We start from the raw sequence: 22,529 nt of genomic DNA, 5'->3' as shown, positions 1-22,529 counted from the left end.
CCATATTTAAAGTTCATCAGCTTTTCTAGATTCCTCAACCTCATCATTATAGACATGATGGGCAAGTAATTCTTTAATGTGGGAGGCTATCCTGTGTAGCATCCCTATCGTATACCCACGAGGAACCAGCAGGTTATGATAGCTCCTTTCCTCAGCATGTTAATCAAAAATGTCTCCAGGCACTGCCACATTTTCCTGGGGTGGGCAAAATTCTTCTTGTAGCCTTGAGTTAAGCTAATAATGTCCTTTGTAGCTGTTTTTCCTGATTGAAGATAGTATTATTTTGATACTTTGAAAAATTGACTCCAGTAGAGTATAGTTTGTAGATTACAAGGAACTGAAGGTGAATTTGTGCTGTAGTTCTTTAGCTAAGGGTATGGTCTTTGCTTTCTAAGTATATGCTATGGTGAATATATAGATATTTTTCTGCTATCCGTCTGACATTTTTAATTAAAAAATTCTTTTATAGTGTGGAGGTATCCTGGAATAGGAATAAAATTAGTTAAAAAATTAGTTATGACTTGAAAATGTTAGACTGAAGAAAATGAAAAATTTAAGTAACATTATCTAGCCTTAAGCTATTTCAGTAGTTATTGATGTCAGGTATGTGTGTATATAATACATTGGTAGTACAGGAAAAATGTAGTAAACATTTTTTGGGCTGGTTAAAAAAATGGTAGACAAATTCTTTATTCTGTGAAATACTGGGATAATGTTAGAGTATATATGTATTAAGTATGTGTTTTGGATTTTTTTTCCCCTTCACCATATTAAAGGTATCATTTTAGATTTTTTTTATTATGATTTTATATACTGAGTATTCACGGACATAATTCCAGGATTGTGCTTATTTTTTATGACATTGTTAGTGCAACTTGTAGTAAACCAGGCAACCTGATATGATAAAATATGCCAGAACTTTTGACTAGCAGGCTGTGGGGTGGGGGGTAGAGGGCAAAGAAATAGTGAGAACAGGTGTCCAGGAAAAAAAAAAAGAATAATGCATCACATTGGTTTTATTTTTATCCTATAGAGCGGTAAGTCCAGTGAGTTAACTGGTAGCCCAAATATGAAAGCAGCTTAGTAAATTTAGATCCCTATCCAAAAGAGACGTAGAGCATGGCTTAGCAAATTTAAATCAGTATCCAAAAGAGAGGTAGAGCATGGCAGCAGAAATCTCTAGATAGTGATAATAATGAACCATCATTGACAGTGTGGTAGTTTTCAGAGTTTTTGTTATTTTGAGGTAGGTTTCTTGATAATAGTGAAAGCCCTGTGGAGAGGTCCAGCCTGGAGGTAGGTTGTCAAGTCATCGGCCAAATAGGTTAGGGTTTAGAATAGCAGTGGGATCCCAATGTGGAAATGCAATATTATTTTTTAAAAAAAGTTTAAAAGTCCATTATATCACCTGGTGAGTCTATGTATGTATTTTGGAGAGACTGTTGTTAATTGAATGCATAGGTAATTAGAATTTTCTTGTTTCCCCGCATTAGAACAGAAGGACTATTTCTAGACTCATCAGTAAATGAAAGCAGTGAGTTTATGATTGTTTTGCTCTGAAACTAGTTGGGACTGAGCCTTTAGCGTGGTGTCTTTGTATTTCAACTGAATGGTACTAAGATTTCCTTAAATTTGATTTGCTAAAATGAAATTTAAACTAGTTTAAAACTTCTGCAAAAAAAATCAACAGTTAATAAATAGCAAAATGGCTGAAAATATATTTGCATCGTGTATGTCAATCAACTTATATTTGTGAAATACGAGGGTTAATTTTTTTCCTTTGTAATTATCTAGAGTTCTTCTTTTGGGTACACCTATAATGCCCTGACTTTGTAGGGAATGGTTACCAGCAACTTAGGCTTTTTTCTACTCTTTCTAATGAAGTATGTTGTTTCTCTGTGTAGAGCTGGTTGGCCCTTCAAGTACCTTTCTCTCTGGTTTCCTTTTCTTTCTGATCATTCTCTCTCTCTCTCCCTCTCTCCCCCCCACCTAAAGTGTTTAGTATGAACATTAATTCTCTTGGCAAGAATATTGCCCTTTATATATTTGTTCACAACAATGCTAACTGCATGCTGGGTACTGTTAGTTCTTCTGGTTTTGCCATGGTAACATTGTTGGGGCACTCTAGGTTTGTGTTTTTTTTTTTTTTTTAAGATTTATTCATTTATACATACAAGAGCTGGGGTGTAGGCCAGAGGTGAGGGAGGGGGCGAGAGTGTTCACCAGAAACAAAGTGGGGAGCAGAACAGGCTGACTGAAAATACACTGGGCGAGAAAGGAGAGGTCTGCGTGCCACGTGGATCAGCTCCTTGGCAGGCTGGGAATGGAACTCATGCCATGGTGGCTTCCGATATCTTGATGGGGGGTGTGTCTTTAACTCCTGTGCCGCCAGGGAGGTCTCCACTTTTTTTTTTTTTTTTGCGTCCTAACCCCTTGTGCCACAGGGAGGCCCCCGCATCAGATAAGTCTTTCTAAACACAATCTTCAGAATCTGTCAAAGACTATTTCTTGCCTGTCTAAAGACATCTGAAGTCAGCCTGCCTTTTCAGCTTCATTCCCCCTTACACCCTCTCTAAACAAATGTTCTTTATTCTGGAATTTCCTATGTATGTTCTTACTTCCCAGGCCACATTGATTCTCTTCACCTATAATACTGCTTTCTGCTTCCTACTCTTCAAAGCCTCAATCTAGATACCCTTTCCAAGATTTCCCTAGTCCCCACACATTAGGCCTGCCTTTTGTGCTATCTTTTTTTTTTTTATAAATTTTATTGTTATATTCCCCATACAATTGCAGCCCCCCCATTCTGACCCCAATCCCTCCCCTCCCGCCCCCGCCCCCTTATAAGTGTCTCTGGTTCATAGTTTTTTGTTGATTTTGATTTTCACTTTCTTATATTCATTTTCCTGGTCCCTTATTTAAGTTTTCTAGATTCCTGCTATGAGTGAGACCATCCGGTATTTTTCTTTTTCTTTTTGGCTTATTTCGCTGAGCATGATCCCTTCCAGCGCCATCCATGTTGCTGCAAATTGCATGTGTTTATCTTTTTTGAATGCTGAGTAATATTCCATGGTATATATGTACCACATCTTCTTGATCCAGTCATCTATTTTTGGGCATTTGGGTTGTTTCCAAAGCTTAGCTATTGTAAACAGTGCTGCTATAAACATAGGGGTGCAGGTGTTCTTTGGAATTGATGTTTCTGTGTCCTTTGGGTAAATACCTAGGAGTGGAATTGTTGGATCATATGGAAGCTCTATGTTTAGTAGGTCCAGAAATCTCCACACAGCTTTCCACAGTGGTTGGACCAGTTTGCACTCCCACCAACAGTGCAGAAGAGTTCCTTTTTCTCCACACCCTCGCCAACATTTGTTGTTGCTAGTTTTTTTAATATGTGCCATTCTCACTGGTGTAAGATGGTATCTCATGGTAGTTTTGATTTGCATTTCCCTGATGACAAGTGATGTTGAACATTTTTTCATATGCCTGTTGGCCATTTGCATTTCCTCTTCAGAGAAGTTTCTTTTTAGCTCTTCTGCCCATTTTTTGACTGGATTATTTTCTTTGTTGTTGTTGAGTCTCATCAGCTCTTTGCAGATTTTTGTGATCAGTCCTTTATCATTAGTGTTGGGTGCAAAAATGTTCTCCCAGTCGGTGGGGTTTCTCTTTGTTTTTGTTATTGTCTCTTTTGCTGTGCAAAAGCTCTTTAATTTGATGTAGTCCCAGCTGTTTATCTTTGCCTTCACTATCACTGCTTTGGGTGATGTGTCTGTAAAGATGTCTTTGATGTGCAAATCATGTAGTGTTTTGCCTATATTTCCTTCTATATATTTTATGGTTTCAGGTCTTATGTCTAGTTCTTTAATCCATTTTGAGTTGATTTTTGTGTATGGTGTGAGGTAGTGGTCAAGCTTCATTCTTTTGCATGTAGCGACCCAGTTTTCCCAGCGCCATTTATTGAACAAACTTTCTTTGCTCCAATGCATATTCTTTGCTCCTTTGTCAAAGATTAGTTGACCATAAATCTGTGGGTTTATTTCTGGATTTTCTATTCGATTCCATTGGTCTGTATGTCTGTTCTTGTTCCAATACCATGCAGTTTTGATGATTATGGCTTTGTAGTATAGTTTGAAGTCTGGGAGTGTGATGCCTCCATTCCCTTCTTTTTTTTTCAGGAGAGCTTTGGCTATTCGGGGCTTTTTGTGATTCCATATGAATTTCATCATTAATTGTTCTATTTCTTTGAAGAATGACATTGAAATTTTGATTGGAATAGCATTGAATCTGTATATTGCTTTTGGAAGGATGGCCATTTTAATAATGTTTAGTCTTCCAATCCATAAGCAGGGGATGTCTCTCCATTTCTTTGTGTCTTCTTCTATTTCTTTTAACAGTGTTTTATAGTTTTCTTTGTATAGGTCCTTTACCTCTTTTGTTAGATTTATTCCAAAGTATTTGATTTTTTTTGTTTCAATAACAAAAGGGATGGTTTTTTTGATTTCTTCTTCTTCAGATTTATTGTTTGTGTATAGGAAGGCTACTGACTTTTGCGTGTTGATTTTGTATCCTGCCACTTTACTGAACTGATTGATGAGTTGAATTAGCTTTTCTGTGGAGTTTTTGGGGTTCTCTATGTATAATATCATATCGTCTGCAAATAGTGATAGTTTGACTTCTTCTTTTCCTATTTGGATTCCTTGGATGTCTTTCTCTTGTCTTATTGCTCTGGCTAGGACTTCCAGTATTATATTGAAAAGCAGTGGTGAGAGTGGACATCCTTGTCTTGTTCCAGATCTTAATGGAATTGCTTTCAGCTTTTCACCATTGAGAATGATACTGGCTGTTGGCTTGTCATAGATGGCCTTTATGATGTTGAGGTATGTTCCTTGTATCCCAAGAATTTCAAGGGCTTTTATCATGAATGGGTGTTGCACTTTGTTGAAAGCTTTCTCAGCATCTATTGATATTATCATATGGTTTTTATATTTCTTTTTGTTAATGTGTTGGATAACGTTGATTGATTTTCGGATGTTAAACCATCCTTGTGTCCCTGGAATGAATCCTACTTGGTCGTGTGAATTATCTTATGGATACATTGTTGGATTCTGATAGCTAAAATTTTATTGAGGATTTTTGCATCAGTGTTCATTAGGGAGATTGGCCTGTAGTTTTCCTTTTTTGTGTTGTCCTTGTTCGGTTTTGGTATTAGTGTAATGTTGGCTTCATAAAACGTGTTTGGTATTGTCCCTTCCTTCTCAATTTTTTGGAAGAGTTTGTGAAGGATAGGCACTAATTCGTCGTCTCTGAATGTTTGGTAGAATTCATTTGTAAATCCATCAGGACCTGGGCTTTTGTTTTTGGGGAGGTTTTTGATTACCATTTCAATTTCGCTAATTGTAATTGGTCTGTTTAGGTGTTCTATTTCTTCTTTATCTAGCTTTGGGTGATTGTAGAGTTGTAGGAATTTGTCCATCTCCTCTAGATTGTTAAACTTGTTTCCATATAACTGTTCATAGTAGTTACTGATTATTCTTTTGATTTCTGCTGTGTCCGTTGTGATTTCTCCTCTTTCATTGATGATCCTGTTTATTTGTGCTTTCTCCCTTTTTTCCTTTGTGAGCCTGGCTAGGGGTTTGTCTATTTTATTGATTTTTTCAAAGAACCAGCTCTTGGTTTCATTGATCTTTTGGATTGTTTTTTTAGTTTCAATTTCATTTATTTCTGCTTTGGTTTTTATTATTTCTTTTCTTCTACTGGTTTTGGGGTTTTTTTGTTGTTCTTTTTCTAGATCTTTGAGCTTCGAGATTAGGTTGTTTCTTTGCGTTCTTTTTTGTTTCTTGATGTGAGCTTCTATTGCTATATATTTTCCTCTTATTACTGCTTTTGCTGCATCCCATACATTTAGGATATTGGTGTCCTCCTTGTCGTTCAATTCAAAAAATTTTTTAATTTCTTCTTTGATCTCCTCATTAGTCCAATGGTCTTCCAGTAGTGTGGTTTTTAATCTCCATGAGGTAGGAAAGTTCCTTGCCTTCTTTTTATGGTTTATTTCTAGTTTGATGCCTTCATGGTCAGAAAAGATGGTTGATATGATTTCAATCTTGGTGTATCTGTTGATGTTTGTCTTGTGCCCCAGTATGTGATCGATCCTGGAGAATGATCCGTGTGTGCTTGAGAAATATGTGTACTCCGTTTTTTTGGGGTTTAGTGTTCTATAGATGTCTGTTAAGCCCAATTGCTCTAGGTCCTTATTTAGAGCTTTGGTTTCTTTACTTATTTTTTGTCTTGTTGATCTATCCATTGTTGATAGTGGTGTGTTGAAGTCTCCCACTACGTATGTGTTTTCTCTGATGTCTGTTTTCAGAGAGGACAACAGTTGTATGATATATCTTGGTGCTCCTTCGTTTGGTGAGTATATGTTAATGAGTGTTATTTCTTCTTGAAGTATTGTCCCCTTGATCATAATGTAGTGACCATTGGGGTCTCTTTTTATCTTTTTGAGTTTGAAATCTGTTTTATCTGATATAAGTATAGCTGTTCCTGCTTTCTTTTTTGGTCCCTTTGCTTGTAGGATTGTTTTCCATCCTTTAACTTTGAGCCTATTTTTATCTTTTGTAGCTAAATGTGTTTCCTGGAGACAGCAAAAGGTTGGGTTTTGTTTCTTAATCCAGGCTGCAACTCTGTGTCTTTTTATTGAAGAGTTTAGTCCATTTACATTTAGAGTTAATATTGATATGTTAACATCTGTATTTGCCATTGTGTTTGTCTTTCCTTTGATTTTATTTATTTATTCTTTTAATAACTTTTTTTTTTTTTTGGCCTTCTTTCATTGTTATTCGTCCCTCTGAGGTTCTGGCTTTAGGACTCCTTGTAGTATTTTTTGGAGTGGGGGTTTAGTTGCAATGAAATTCCGGAGTTTCTGTTTGTCTGGGAAGGTCCATATTCTTTCTTCAAAGAGGAAGGAGAGCTTTGCGGGATAGAGTATTCTTGGTTGGCATCTGTTTTCTTGGAGTCTGTTGACTATGTCCCTCCACTCTCTCCTTGCCCGTAGTGTTTCTTCGGAGAAGTCTGATGTCAGCCTGATTGGTTTTCCTTTGAATGTTATCTGTTTCTTCCCTCTTGCCAGCTTCAGCTTGGCAGGCTGGGAATGGAACTCATGCCATGGTGGCTTCCGATATCTTGATGGGGGGTGTGTCTTTAACTCCTGTGCCGCCAGGGAGGTCTCCACTCTGTTTTTTTTTTTTTAAATACCCATTACCTTGATGTCTACAATATCTTGTCTCACATGTATGGGGCCAATGAGCAACTTTATATTTTCTAAAAGGTCTAAAGAGCATATATTGGGTACACCTTCTTACCCTTTTTGTTGGTCATTTTGGTGAATTACTGGGAGTTGGTAGTTCCAGCAGAAAGAAAAGGGACTCTTTAGTTGCATGATGAATATTAAGAATTCACAAAAAAACCTGCATTGATAATTTTCAAAAGAAAAACTTTTTAGCTCTTAAACATACGAAAATATATTTACGTTATTAGTAATAAGGAAATGTATGTAAAGGCTTCAGTGAGTTGTATTTTCACCTGTCAAATATGAAAACAAAAACATTGAGGGCATGAGAAAGTAGGTACCCTGGATACAGCATTGGTGGAATGTAATTGGTAGTACTTTTCTGGGGGATAACTTGGCAGCAGTGTGTGTGAAAATTTATTTATTTTTAAAAAAGATTTATTTATGCATACACGAACTGGGGCACAGGCCAGAGGTGTGGGGGGTAAGAAGATTCACCAGAGACTGAGTGGGGAAGAGAACAGGCAGACTGACTGAAGTACACTGCTGTGGGGAGCAGCGGGTGAGACAGGAGAGGGCTGCTGTGCCATGTGCTTTAGCTTCCTGGCCGAGGATCAAACTTGTGCTGCAGTGGCTGCGGATTGCTTCATAGGTTGCGTTTTAACCCCATGTGCCCTGTATATGAAAATTTAAAACTGCACATACCCTTTAACAAAGCATTGACATTTTTAATGTTGTTATTTACTGAAAATGACAGAATTATGATTATATTATGTAAAAATGATGTAATTGCAAATACACATTTTTTAAAAAGATTTATTTATGCATTCAAGAGCTCGGGTACAGGTCAGCAGTGTGGGACAGAACTGAGACAGAGTGGGGAACAGAACAGGCAGAATGACTGAAATACATTGCTGAGAGGAACAGTGGGTAAGTCAGGAGAGGTCTGTTGTGCTGTGTAGGTTAGCTCTCTGGCTGGGCATTGAACTCATGCTGCAGTAGCTGTGGATTGCTTCATAGTACTGATGCTTAACCCCTTGCACCACCAGAGAGGCTCCCCAAATATGCATTGTTTGTAACAGTGAAATGCTATAAGCAATATAAATATCATTAATTAAGGATCAATAATCTAAATGATTTAATTTATATAATGGAGTACTAGAGCTTCTAAAAACACTGTGTATACAGAGACTTAGGTTTTTGTTTGTTATTAAGTGATCATACTCTGTGTATAGTATGACCAACCTCATTTATATTATTAGGTGTTCTGATTCTTAGTTCTAAAATTTCCATTTGTCTCTCTCTCTTTTTTTTTTAAAAGATTTATTTATTTATTTATACAAGCACTGGGTACAGTCAGAAGTGCGGGAGGGTGAGAGAATTCACCAGAGCCAGAGCGGGGAGCAGAGCAGGCAGAAGGACCGAAGTACACTGCTGAGGGGAGCAGCGGGCGGCAGGGGAGGTCTGCGCGCCATGTGGGACCCTCACCTGGCGGCCAGGGATTGAACTGGCGCAGAGGCTGCACGCAGCTTTGCAACCCAGCGCTCAGACCCTCCATTTGTCTCTTTTTATCTTCTTTTTCTTTGCTGAGAGGGTTTTTTTCTTTTTTCCCCTCATTTGTTTCAGTTGTACTCATAATTGTTTCTTCAAAGTTTTTTTATGATGATTGCTTTCAAATCTTTGTTAATGATAATAACTCTTTCGTCTTGGTGTTGGTATCTGTTGATAGTCTTTTTAAAATTTTTTAAATTAATTTAATTTAATTTTTTTATGTGTACTTTTTTTTTTAAAAAAAGATTTCTTTATTTATACAAGCACTGGTACAGTCAGAAGCGTGGGAGGGTGAGAGAATTCACCAGAGTCAGAGCGGAGAGCAGAGCAGGCAGACTGACAAAACACACTGCTGAGGGAAGCACAGGCAGCAGGAGAGGTCTGCGCGCCATGTGGGACCCTCACCCAGCGACTGGGGAACGAACCGGCGCTGACAGGCAGCTTCGCAACCCAGCATTCAACCGCTACGCCACCGGGGAGGCCCAATTTTATTTTTTTAAGATATGTTTATTTATACAAGAACCAGGGTACCGGCCAGATGTGCGGGAGGGTAAGCAGATCCACCAGTGACAGAGCAGGGAACAGAACAGGCAGACTGACGGAAATACACTGCTGAGGGGAGCAGCAGCGAAACTGGAGAGGTCTGCCGCTCCCTATGGGTATCTTCACGGCCAGTGGGGATCGAATAGGTATTGCAGAGGCTGCAGACAGCTTCACAGTGCTGTGCTCAACTGCCTGCGCCACCAGGGAGGCCCTGATTGTCTTTTTTATTTAGTTTGAGATCTCTATGTTTCTTGATATGATGAAGGAGTTTTGATTGAAACCTGAAAGTTTTAAGTATTATGTTATGAGACTGTGGCTCTTCTTTAAACTTCCTACTTCGACTGGCACATGAAAGGGAATGTGTGCCACCTCCTTACAGCCGTTTGGGCACAGAAGCTTAGGTTCTCCATTTGATCTCCTTGATACCAAGGGAGGGGGTACTCCTTGTAATTGGTGAGTGGGGGATAGGAGTTCTGATTTCTTACTAGTCTTCCACTGTTGCCTCCTTAATTGGAGTGCCATGTTACTACTGTATACATGGTCTCCACTGATACTGCAGAGATGGGGTGGATTATTGGTGGTGGTCTATTACTACCTGACTTTCTACCTGACTTTCCCTAATACTAACTGGAGGGATTGGGTGCTAGAAAGAGTAGGCTTCTATTGGAGCTTTTCTATTTTTTTATTAATTTTTAATATTTTTACATGGTATTTCATTTTTATACAATATTTAATTTTTCTCTGTAGGTGTAGTCCTCATAAATATCCCACTACCACATCATCTGTGAACCATCACCACGGTCCCTTGTGTCTGTTGGAGATTTTATAGTCCGCACCTATTGGTGTTTCTTGTTTACTCACTTCTTCATTTTCAAGTATAGGTTATATAAAACAAAGAAAACAGAGTTGCTCATAGCCACATTATTCCTGGGGACCTGAGGTTCCTAGCTATTTGATTTTCTCCACTTTATGGGTTCTTCTTATGTATATTTTATATGTAACATCAGTGTTTTTAGTTGTATTTAGTGGTAGGAATAGAATAAAATACATCTTTTCCATCTTCCTGGAAACAGAATTCCTGTCATTTAACTTAATTTTTAAATGTTAAATCTATATATCTTCTGATTATGCAGAAAGAAAATCTGTGATATACAACAAACTTAATCAGTGATTATCACAGAGAAAGTAGGTTGAAGAACTTTATTTTGTTCATTTTTATGTTGCGTAGGTAAAACACGAATATACTCTTGTTAAGAGACAGACAATCCAAATATGTAGCGTAAAAGTGCTGTCTGTCTTCAGTAGTCCCTTTTGCCCTGACCAAATTTTGTGTGAAGCTTTCCTGTGTTATTACTATGTATTTCTATGCATAAACACAAAAAGATAGCTTGGGTGAGCTTTGTTTGTTTTAATGTAAGTAAAGTGCCATTGTTCTATGTATACTTCCCCTCCCTAAGTCTTTAGGTATTTTCCTTTTCTTTCTTTCTCTTTTTTAAAGATTTATTTATGCATACAAGAACTGGGATGTAGGCCAGAGGTGTGGGGGGATGGCATGTGAAGGAGAGTAAGGGAGGCAGACATACTCAAGAAATAGAAAAGGTGGCAGTGTAGCTGAAGTGGATGAGAATGGGAGTATGGTTTGGAGATGACATTAGAGAGGTAGCTAACTTAGTTGTAAGGAAATTATAAAACTCTTCAGTTTTTACTCTTGATGAGATAGGAACCTGTTAGAGAACAGTTTCAGTAGGGAAGTGATGTGTGAGCTCATACTAGTTTTAAATAATTGCAGTGTTGAGGGTAGTTTCTGGGGTGGGGGTGGGAGGCAAAAATAGAAACAGGGAGAAGAGTTATGGGTTCTTAATTTTTTTTTAATATTTATTTATTTATGCATACAAGAACCGGGGTAAAGGCCAGAGGTGTGGGGGTGAGAGGATTCACCAGAAACAGAGTGGGGAACAGAACAGGCAGACTGACTGAAATACACTGCTGAGGGGAGCAGCAGGTGCGACAGGAGAGATCTGTTGCGCCATGTGGGTTAGCTCCCGGACTGGGCATCAAACTTGTGCAGCAGTGGCTGCTGATAGCTTCATAGTGCTCAGACTTCACCTAGAAAGGATTCTATTTAAAAAGAAGTTTGAGAACCAGTGGTTTATATGTTAATGTCAGATGCTGTCAGGGCTTCCTAAATAGTTTATGTATGATATAAAAATCAGTGCCTGCCATGTAGTAGGCATATAATAAATATTTGTTAAAAGTTATAATCAACTAGAATATGTAACACATACTATTAATTGTTTTTAGTATAATTTTTTTTTAATTTAAAAACAAAGCAGGAGCTATTTAGAAAACAAAATTCACAGTGAAACGATTTTGTAACTGCTGACTTTAAACATATCCACAGTGACTGTCTGCCTGACAGTATACATACCTAGAACCCAGCACCTCCCAGGAAGCCATGGCCAGGGCCATGTACTTGAGCTCCAGGTGGCTGCCATCTTTTGCACCTGTGTCATCTCCACTAGACTCAGGCACTGTCACACTTAATAAATAGATGTTTCATAAGTTAAAGATGCATTCACAAAAAGTCTTATTCCAATTTTGCTTAGTGTTTAGTTTAAAATGCATCTAATTTTTAAGTCTTAGAAATGATCATGTAATTATACTGACACACAGGATTTAGCATCACTACTCACCTCCTCTTTCATTTACCTCCTTTAGTGTTTAGCTTCCTTACCATTCTCTCTTTCCTCCCTTCAGTATTCTCTTTTCTGGACTTTGTGCTACTTAATCTGAGTCTCAAGAATAAGTGGATTTGCTAATTAGTAACTGATCAGGCTAACCACTATTTCATCAAAGATTTCCCTGTTTCATTTGTTCCATCCTGAAGAAAAATGAGCCCTTTTCACTCCACCTACCTTACCTTCCACAGAAAGCCCAGCAGAACTTGCTTCCCAGGAGAAAGCCACATGCCTGAGAAGCCAAGGGTGATTGTTAACAAAGGGGACTGACACATAACCTTCCTTCATGTGCATTTCACTCTCAGACAAGCCACTGAAGTCATTTTTTAAATTTCATATCCTCTGCCCTTCAAAAAACTGATAGCATGTGCATGTGCCATATCAGAAAAATACTGGTTTTAGCAGATCACTATATGCATAGTTTTTCAGTCATTTTACATATGCACTTTTTTTTAAAGAAAAAGACTTTATTTTATATAAGAACTGGGATACAGGCCAGATGAGTGGGAGGGTGAGAGGATTCACCAGAGACAGAGCAGGGAACAGAACAGGCAGACAGACAAAATACACTGCTGAGGGGAGCAGTGGGCAAGACAGGAGAGGTCTGTCACGCCATGTGGGACTCTCGCCGGCCAGCCGGGATCTAACCGGCGCTACAGAGGCTGCGGACAGTTTCATAGTGCGGTGCTCAACCGCCTGCACCACCAGGGGAGGCCCTAATTACGTACTTTAAAGGAGTATCCAGCTTCATTTTCTGATGAAGAACCGTTACCATGGAGTCTAAGTTTTGAGTCATTCTATCTAGTTCTTCCTGAACATTTGTCAATAGTGTTTTGTCCTAAAAAAAGAGAAAAGAGTACAGCAGTGATGGGAAAGCACAAAAGAATTTTTTAGAAGAAAGCATTTAAAAATAATTATTTGGGGCCTCCCCAGTGGCGCAGCAGTTGAGCGCTGGGTTGCGAAGCTGCCTGCAGCCTTTGCAGTGCCTGTTTGATCCCCGGCTGCTCCCGGCCACCGGAGGAGGGTCCCACATGGCGCGCAGATCTCTCCTGCCGCCCGCTGCTCCCCTCAGCAGTGTACCTCGGTCCTTCTGCGTGTTCTGCTCCCTGCTCTGGCTCTGGTGAATTCTCTCACCCTCCCGCGCTTCTGACTGTACCCAGTGCTTGCATTAATAAATAAATAAATAAATCTTAGAAAAAAAAAATAAAAATAATTATTTGTGGTGCTACTAATCTCAATAAAATTAAGGAAAACCTAGCGCTCCCTGCTGGCGCAGGGGTTAAAGACAGCTCCAGCCACTGCAGCACAAGTTCAATCCCCAGCCGGCCAGGGAGCAACCCACATGGCGCAGCAGACCACTCCTGCCTTGCCCCCCTACTCCCCTCAGTAGTGTATTTCAGTAGATCTGCCTGTTCTGTTCCCAGCTCTCTGTGGTGAATCTGCTCCCCCTTGACTCCCAACCCCGCACCTCTGGCCTACACCCTAGTTCTTGTATGCATAAATAAATAAATCTTTAAAAAAATTAAGGAAAACCTTTATTCATTGCAATGATTATGAGGAGACAGTCCCTAATTGAGCCCTTTTTAATTTCAAGCATGACAGTTCTCTTTTTCCACAACTGCATGACTGCCCCCTGCCTGAAGTTGTCAAACACACACACGTCTTTCTGAAAACCCAATTCTCATCACCATCATCCTAGATGTACAGGTTTCCACCACTAGCAGTAGTATGTTCCTGTTTGATGTAATTTGGTAGATTAGTTGTTGGGTCTGGGAGTGATACTACCATTAATTTACAAGGAAAAAATTTTGAGCACTCCCAGACTCTAAAAATAAATTACCAAATTATACCAAATAGGAACATTCTACTTTCAGATTACATGGGGCGGGTATTCTTGGGGGAGGTTGGGTCTGCTTTTGAATTTTGGGCATGCAGCAAACTACATTCTGTCTCTTGTTTAGGTTTAGCTTCTAATTAAACACTGTAGACTGACTCATACAGATAGCCTGAAGCATGATTTTCAGTAGAACATAAGACTAAGGCAACATGTTTCACTCCTTCACAAAGTTGGGGCTCATATTTATTTATTTAGTAAAGATTTATTTATTTATACAAGCACTGGGTACAGTCAGAAGTGCGGGAGGGAGAGAGAATTCACCAGAGTCAAAGCGGGGAGCAGAGCAGGCAGAAGGACCGAAGTACACTGCTGAGGGGAGCAGTGGGCGGCAGGAGAGGTCTGCGTGTCATGTGGGACCCTCACCTGGTGGCCGGGGATCAAACTGGCACTGCAGAGGCTGCGGGCAGCTTCACAACCCAGCGCTCAACCACTGTGCCACTGGGGAGGCCCCATATTTATTTTTTATTGTCAAACATTGCCTTATGGTTTAGAGATAATCCCCGTTTCTTGCAGGAGAATACCAGCCTGTAGCCTAGGCCACCAGACCGGACTTTTGAACCTTAGGAACTCAGGAGCGCCTCAGAGCCCATGTGGGCCTGCAGATGGAGTGGTCTCCTAAGTGCCAATTGTGACCTGAAAACACCAGTTAAGAAAAACTTTGAATTAACATACTTTAGCCAATGGAAAATTCAATGCAAAGATGCCCTTAAAATGGCCTCAAACTTCCTGGGAAAATGAGTAATTCCCAAATAACTTGATTCTTTTCTTTCAAACATAGGTTTCCCTATTGGAAGGACATGGAGGGGGGCTGCCACAGAGACTGGTATGTGTATGATAAGGAGGGGTGGATTTCATGGAGGAAGAAATGACTCTCCTGTGAGATAGTGAAGGTTCACAGACTCCAATTCATGATAAGTCTAGGGGTGGTTGGAGTGAACAAAAACACTTTTAAAACACAGAAAATTAAATAGAATAAATGAAATGCCAATGGTATACCCTAGACCATGACCTCCAATGGATAGAGCTTCTACAGTGGACAATGTGAATGATTGAGGCTGTACCTCAGCTCATGCAGCAGTCAGTTCTTGAGAATTTGGAAGTACCTAAACCCACTTTACATGTGCCTAGGAAACCTGCATGGTAATAAGGTAAACCTATGCAAAGTGTACTTCTTGGTATCCTGCGGAGATCTGCTTTCTTATTTGACTATTCAGAATGAAAATGGTCTGCAGGTCAGGTGAAGGCAGGCACTCCTTTCTGTTGTCCCACCAGCCATCACTGCTTAACCACAAGGATCATAGATAAATGAAGGTCCTTCAGTACCTGATTTTTTGGCTGTGTTAAGCACCTCACCAGCATCAGGACTTCCAGGAGACCCTGTTTTTAAAAATGGACCGTTAAAAAAGCTAGTCAACACTCCTTCACTTCTACATTGTTTTTAACATTTGGGCTGTGCTGCTTTATAGCCCATCTAGGAACATGGGCTGGCCCGCCCTAGCCCTGGGTTCTCGGGGAGCCAGAGGATTGGTCATTTCATAGGGGACTCAGAGGCTTTTGTGGGTGAGACTGGCAGCTTGGCAAGGAGTAATTGCTGCTCATCCTCTGCTGTCAACTCTTTGTCATAGATCAACTTTTTCACGTAAGATTTTGCAATAGTCTTCATATCTATCTTGTGGCTACCCAGTTGTGAAATTTACATGTAAAATAGCAATTCCATTTTTATTTTCCCAGCTTGTAGGTATTAAAAACTACAACCTTTTCCACAACAATGGCAGGTGCGGTAAAGTAAAAACCATACATTATATTTATTTTTCTTACATCTTTGTTCATTTTTGTGTAGTATTTGATTTCTCTCCACATATGTAGTTCCTATGATTCTCCCACTCATGATCCATCACCATAGTCTCTTATGCTCTTCTCTCTCATTTTAACCTGTCTTGCTCCCCCTCCCCTGTTGTATGCCTCAGATCTATGGTCATGTTGCAAAATTTGTGTTTTTTCCTGACCCTTTGTTTGTTTAGTTTCTCTAGATTCCACATGTAAGTGAAGCCATCCTGTATTTCTCTTTCTTTGGACTCATTTTGCTTAGAATAATCCCTTCCAGCTCTATACATGTTGCCATCAATGACATGATTGTATCTTTTTTGATAGCTGAGTAGTATTCCACTATGTATATATATCACATCTTCTTGGTCCATTCATCTGTATTGAGGCATTTAGGTTTTTTCCATATCTTAGCTATTGTAAATAGTGCTGCAATAAACATAGGAGTGCGGATTTCCTTTTAAATTAGTGTTTTTGTGGTGTTTGGGTAGATTCCTAGGAGAGGAATCACTGGATCATATAGTAACTCCATTCTTATTGTTCTGAGGAACCTCCAAACAGCTTTCCATAATGGCTGGACCAGTTTACATTCCCGCCATCAGTGTAAGAATGTTCGTTTTTCACCGCATCTTTGCCAGCATTTGTTGTTTCTGATTTTTTTTTTTTACGATTTATTTATTTATGCATACATGAGCTAGGGAAAAAGCAGAGGTGTGTGTGAGGGGGTGAGAAGATTCACCAGAGACAGAGTGGGGAACAGGCAGACTGACTGAAATACACTGCTGAGGGGAGAAGCGGGCGAGACAGGAGAGGTCTGCTGCACTGATGCTGTCTCATTGTTTTGATTTGCATTTCACTGATAATAAGTGATGTTGAACATGTTTTCATATGCCTGTTGGCAGTTTGCACTTCTTTGGAGAAGTGTCTTTTTAGCTCATCTGCCCTTTTATTATTTCTTTTAATCTTTTTTTTTTAATAGAGGCATGTTATATTTATTTATTTATTCATTCATTTATTTATTTATTTATTTTTGTTTGTTTGTTTGTTTGTTATACATGCACTGTGTACAGTCAGAAGCATGGGAGGGTGAGAGAATTCACCAGAGCCAGAGCGGGGACCAGAGCAGGCAGAAGGACCGAAGTACACTGCTGAGGGGAGCAGCGGGCGGCAGTCCGCGCGGCAGGGGAGGTCTGTGCGCCATGCGGGACCCTCCTCCGGTGGCCGGGGAGCAGCCGGGCATCGAAAAGGCGCCGCAGAGGCCGCGGGCAGCTTCGCAACCCAGCGCTCAACCGCTGCGCCACCGGAGAGGCCCTCATCTGCCCATTTTTTGATTGGGTTGTTTGCTTTTGTTTTGTTTGCTTTGTGGATCTTTTATATCAGTCCCATATTTGTATGGTGTACAAATATTTTCTCCCATTCAGTAGGGTTTCTCTTCATTTTGGTTGCTGTCTCTTTTGTTGTACAGCAGATTTTTAGTTTGATGTTGTCCCAGCTGTTTATATTCTCCTTTGTTTTATTGCTTCTCGAAGTGCATCCTCAAAGATGTTTCTGCAGTTTATATGATGGAGTGTTTTGCCTAGTCTTATTCTGTATATTTTATGGGGAAACTACATATTATAAACTGTACTTACACAACAAATTGTGATTTTTCTCTTTCTCTTCCTTCACGGATGTGTAAAATAATGCAGCTTCATGTTCTGCTTCTTTGGAGGCAGAATCTCCAAAGATGTGACTGGATACAGCAAAAGTGCCCCTTCCTATAGTTGTGCTCCTTCTCCAGGACCCTCACATCCACTGTTTACGCACCACCAGCACTGGGATCCTCAGGTTATGTGTCGCATGTTGCTGAAAGGCAGGGCAACATTTCTTCATCAGGCCCTAAAATCAGAAGTTCTTTTCTTTGTGGGGACCTTGACAACTTTCTTCAGATTTGATGTAATCTTGAAAATCTACTATAAACTTTTTTTTAGCTTCCTCATCTCTAGAAGAATTTTCATTTTATCAGTGTGCTCACATAAAACAGTAGCCCATTTCTGTAGAGATTCCATCTCTGTCCAAGGCCTAGACACATCTCCAACACAAATGACCAGGGTCTCTGGCAAGGATTAAGCAAAATATGCCTCTGTAGTTTAGGTCTCCATCTAGAACCCTGTAACTTGTTTGATCATCTTGGTCCTTATCATGGGAGCTAGAGATACTGTAGGCCTGTTCCTTTTTTGCCATCCTCAGCTCTGTGTAGCTTAACCATGAGGGTTGTTTTACCAGAACTGTTTTTGCTGAAAACCTGGATGTTTTTGCTGGATGGCAGCTTAGAGCAGGTGGACACCTGCGGCTCTGGCCCTCCTCCTTGGTGGCTGCCCCTGTAGCCCATTGGAACCCAGCAATAGCAGCTTCTCCACTTCCACCAGCACCATCTTGCCATCTGCCTGCATATTCTACTTTTAATTCTTGATTAAAATAAGTTAAAGAGGGCCTCTGTGGTTGTGCAGGGGCTAAAGTCTCAGTGCTATCAAGCTATCAGACAACTGTTGTGGCGCAAGTTCAGTCCCCAGCTAGGGAGCTAACCCACATGGCACAGCAGACCTCTCCTATTTTGCCTGCTGCTCCCCTCCCCTCAGCAGTGTATTTCAGTTGATCCGCCTGTTCTGCTCCCCACTTTGTCTCTGGTGAATTTGCTCCCCCGAGCCCCCGCTCCAGTACCGTTGGCCTATACCCCAGCTCTTATATGCATAAATGATTAAAAATCAATCTTAAAAAAAAGTTAAAGACATCATGACATTTAATTCCTAGGTACTTCAGCATGTATTTCCCAAGAAGATTCTCCTACATAACCTCTGTACCATATCACCCCTAAGAAATTTAACATCAGGACAATAATATTATCTAGTATATGTTGCATATTTGGATCCCCTCAGTACTCTGCAAAATTCCTTGTGTAACCTTTTCCCTCCATCTAGGATTTAATTACTGATTGATTGCCCATAGGATATCCTATGTTTCCCTTTAATGTAAAAATGTTTACCTGCCCCCCCCCCCCTTATTTTATAACATTTCAAAAACTCAGGTCACTTATGGAATGACCCACAGTTTAGATTTGTTTGTTTCCTTAATCTTTTTTGTTACTGTATTCATTGCTATTTTATTAGGTGGGAGAAGCAAATGGTTGTGCTCATGCTATTCTGTATTTTATTGTTTTATAAATATTTTCATGGGTACATAGTATTCTACTTTAACAAAAACCATTTTCCTCTTGCTGGACATTTAAATATTTCTAATAGTTTTGCTACTTTAGGTAAATCTGCTGAATGTTCTCTTATATACCTTTGTACACTTACCTAGTTATTTTTGTTAATTTTTCCCTAAGATTACATTTATTGAATCATGAAGATTGGTTTTTAGATCAAGAACCTTATCATTATTCTCTAAAAATGTCAGGTCAGATAAATCACATATCAAATGACTCTTTTATGAATTTCTCTCAGAGAAAATTATTTGCTTATAACCTGTTAATTTCCAATGTCCCCATTCTCTGTTATCTATATTTTAGGAGGTACTTTAAAATTTAACATTAATTTAAGAAAATATAATTTCAAGTGATTTGAGCTTAGAATCTAAGCCTACCCCTAAGGTTAATACTGTAATCTGAATAAAACTGTAACTGAATATTTGTATGCTATGAGCTTTTCTGAGTTCATGTGAACTATTGCAGCAGTACAGAAAAAGCAAGAAGTTCCTTTTTACCTCCTTTTTCAGGCTTTCTATCTCCTTAATTTGTTGGCTATCCCTCCAGACTCCTAATTACTTGTTATGGACATATACAGCAAAAAGAAATCAGTCTATATATGCTTAACAGGGTTTTACCTTTTAGTTTTACATATTTTGAGCACAGGTGTTTTGCATTTGTCTCTTACATGTAGCAGTGTGTCTTGAGATCTTTCTATGTTAGCAAATAGCTCAGGCTCACTCACTAAAGCTACTATGTAGTGTTGACTAGTATAGGTATACTTTACACTTCAGTCTCATTGCTACAAATTTTAAGTTATATCCAATATTCTAATTGTCTTAATATTACTTTGCAACTTTTCTTTCTAGGGAGTGAAAATCATTTTTTATAAGTTTATTTTTGTTTTATTTAATTCATCTGTTTTCTCTGTAAACCATGCAAGAGTGAAATCTTGTAGTGTTTGTCTTTTTTTGGCACACTTATTTCACAAAGCATAATACACCTACAGGGTATCAAAATCTTAAGAGTGTGAGGTTGTTTGTTTTACTATTGTTTTTTTATAGCTTGTATTGAAGAAAGTAGAGATAATGACTTTTTTTATCATAAGTAGAATAGGCATTTTGTTTGATTTCATTATTAAAAATATCCAGTCTCTTAAGGAAATCCTTCATGGTTAGGTAGAAGTTATTAATTGAAATTTCTTTATAATTTATATTTTTATATGTTTGAATTACATATTCCTACACCTTATCAGTTGTGAGGTGGAGGAAAGAAAATTTATGTTTCTTTAAATTAATAAAAACAATATATGAATTTTTTTATTTTTAAAGATTTGTTTATGCACACAAGAACTGGGGTATAAGCCAGGGGTGTGGGGGGTGAGAGGATTCACCAGAGACAGTGGGGAGCAAAACAGGAGGATCTTCTGAAATATACTGCTGAGGGGAGCAGCGGGCAAGACAGGAGAGGTCTGCTGCGCCATGTGGGTTGCTCCCTGGCTGGCCAGGGATCGAACTCATGCTGCAGTGGCTGCCAATTTCCTGACAGCACTGTCTTTAACCCCTGCACCACTAGGGAGGCCCAGTATACTAATTTAAACATTAAAAAAAAAAGGAAAGCATTTTCTTCCTGGGTCTAAAGTTAATACTTACATAGAAAAGACAAAACTTTAAAAAAACAAAACCATAAATCATTCCAAATTTTATCTGTAGTAGACATTATTTGCTGCTTAATATTTTGGTGACTATTCTTTCAGATGTATGTGTGTTTGTGTGTCTAGCAAATTCAACATACAATTTTATGAGTATGCATTATTTTATATATATGTAATTCAATAATTTTCTCAACATGTTTTTCACATGTATCAAATATGTACACACAGATATTTGTATGTAATTATATAAGTAGAATTGTGTATTACATGATCTGCATTTTTTCACTCAACAGTAGGTCACAAAGAGTTTTTCATGCCCTTGAATACAGGTGTACATCCTCCTTTTAATGTCTGTGGACTATATCTCTTTGTAGATATACCTGATTGATTGTGATCAGATGGCAACAGTGGCTCTCAAGTGGGCTTTGGCTCTTGGATACTCTGGACCGGCGACCCTGTGTAACCTCCTTTTGGGGGCACCAAGAAGTATTTGGGAGTTAAGTGGCTTTTCTTAGCAGACCTGGTTTTGTCTGGCAATGTCTAGAAGTAGTGCCAGTGAGGAGAGATCTTCCAGTAATAGAGCCTTTGTGAAGTGTGGGCTTGACATCTGAAGTGACAGGAATGGTTAAAGCTTTAAAGTGGAAGGGAATTAGAGAAGTATTGGGATTGAATTGACAGACAAAATAATGGAAACAGGTAAACATATTTGGTTCAGATGAGCAGAGCAAAGCAGAAAATAGAGGAGAACCTTATCAATTGTGGGGTAGAAAGGAAGTTTTTTATGGAGATGGACATCTAACCTATATACCATTATGGATTGGGTATTGATTGTGGACATTGCCTGAAATGTTACTAGATATATAGAGCTTAAAAAATAAATAGACATTTATACTTTAATCTCACAATTTTGAGAAAGTGGAAAGCAGGTGGTTAGGAAGTTGCTATCTAGTTTTCTTACTTTTTCTTTTTTAAGAGAAGGAAAGCATTCTGTTTGTGCTTTGTGTAGTCTGTCCTTACTAAAATCCTTACCTCCCTCCACCCAACCCGAGGATGCAAGGATACTCAGTCCAGAGCATTGTTACCAGTATGACAGAAGCCTGAGATATCATGACATTATATACAGCCTCTAATGTGGGAGAAGATGAAGCTAGAGAGATAGTCAAGTGAAGTTAGACTTTATCCCAAAGATTTTCTAATGGGTAATTTAATATTAGCCAAATCAGGGAAAGATTATCTGGCAAGTGAGAGGAGACGAGATTCCAGTTGAGAAATCAGTTTACAATTGCTAAAATAATATAGTTGGAAGTGCCATGGGCACGGATGCTGAAACTAAGTTGTTAAAAATCAAAATGAAAATAAGAATAAAAGTATAGATGCAACAAGACATGTGAGTAATTTTGTGTGTATAGTAAAGAAGAGGAAAGAATCAGGATCACTTCCAGATAATGTTTTGGGGGATTTTAGAAGATGCCAGTGGCCATTTGAGGAGAAACTGATTTAAGAAGGAGTCACAATGAGTTTGATGTTTGAACTTGAGTTCGAATTGATGAGATGTCCAGAAAGATGTATTCCTTAGGTGGTAGTTGGTATTATTATTATATATATATATTTCTTTTGCATAGAAGAACTGGGGTGTAGGCTAGAGGTGTTTGGGGGTTGCGGTGAGAGGATTTACCTCTCAGAGACAGAGTGGGGAGTAGAACAGATGGATTTACTTAAGTATACTGCTAAGGGGAACAGTGGGTGAGACAGAAGGGATAAGCTGTGCTATATATGAGTAAGCTGTCTAGCCCGTGATCAAACTCAGGCTGTAG

General features: G+C 39.1%; 1 protein-coding gene across 3 annotated transcripts in view; it reads left to right on the top strand.

Moving 5' to 3' along the window:
* Positions 1 to 22,529, top strand: part of PHC3 (polyhomeotic homolog 3) — a gene marked incomplete at both ends in the record, with an annotated part of 72,612 nt that overhangs the window by 6,763 nt on the left and 43,320 nt on the right. The gene's annotated exons all lie outside the window — the stretch shown is intronic.

This window comes from Talpa europaea, assembly GCF_964194135.1.
Source record: "Talpa europaea genome assembly, chromosome: 4".
Taxonomy (NCBI): Eukaryota; Metazoa; Chordata; class Mammalia; order Eulipotyphla; family Talpidae; genus Talpa; species Talpa europaea.
Note: the sequence above shows the minus strand (reverse complement) of the source record. Positions and strands in the feature narration are given on the sequence as shown.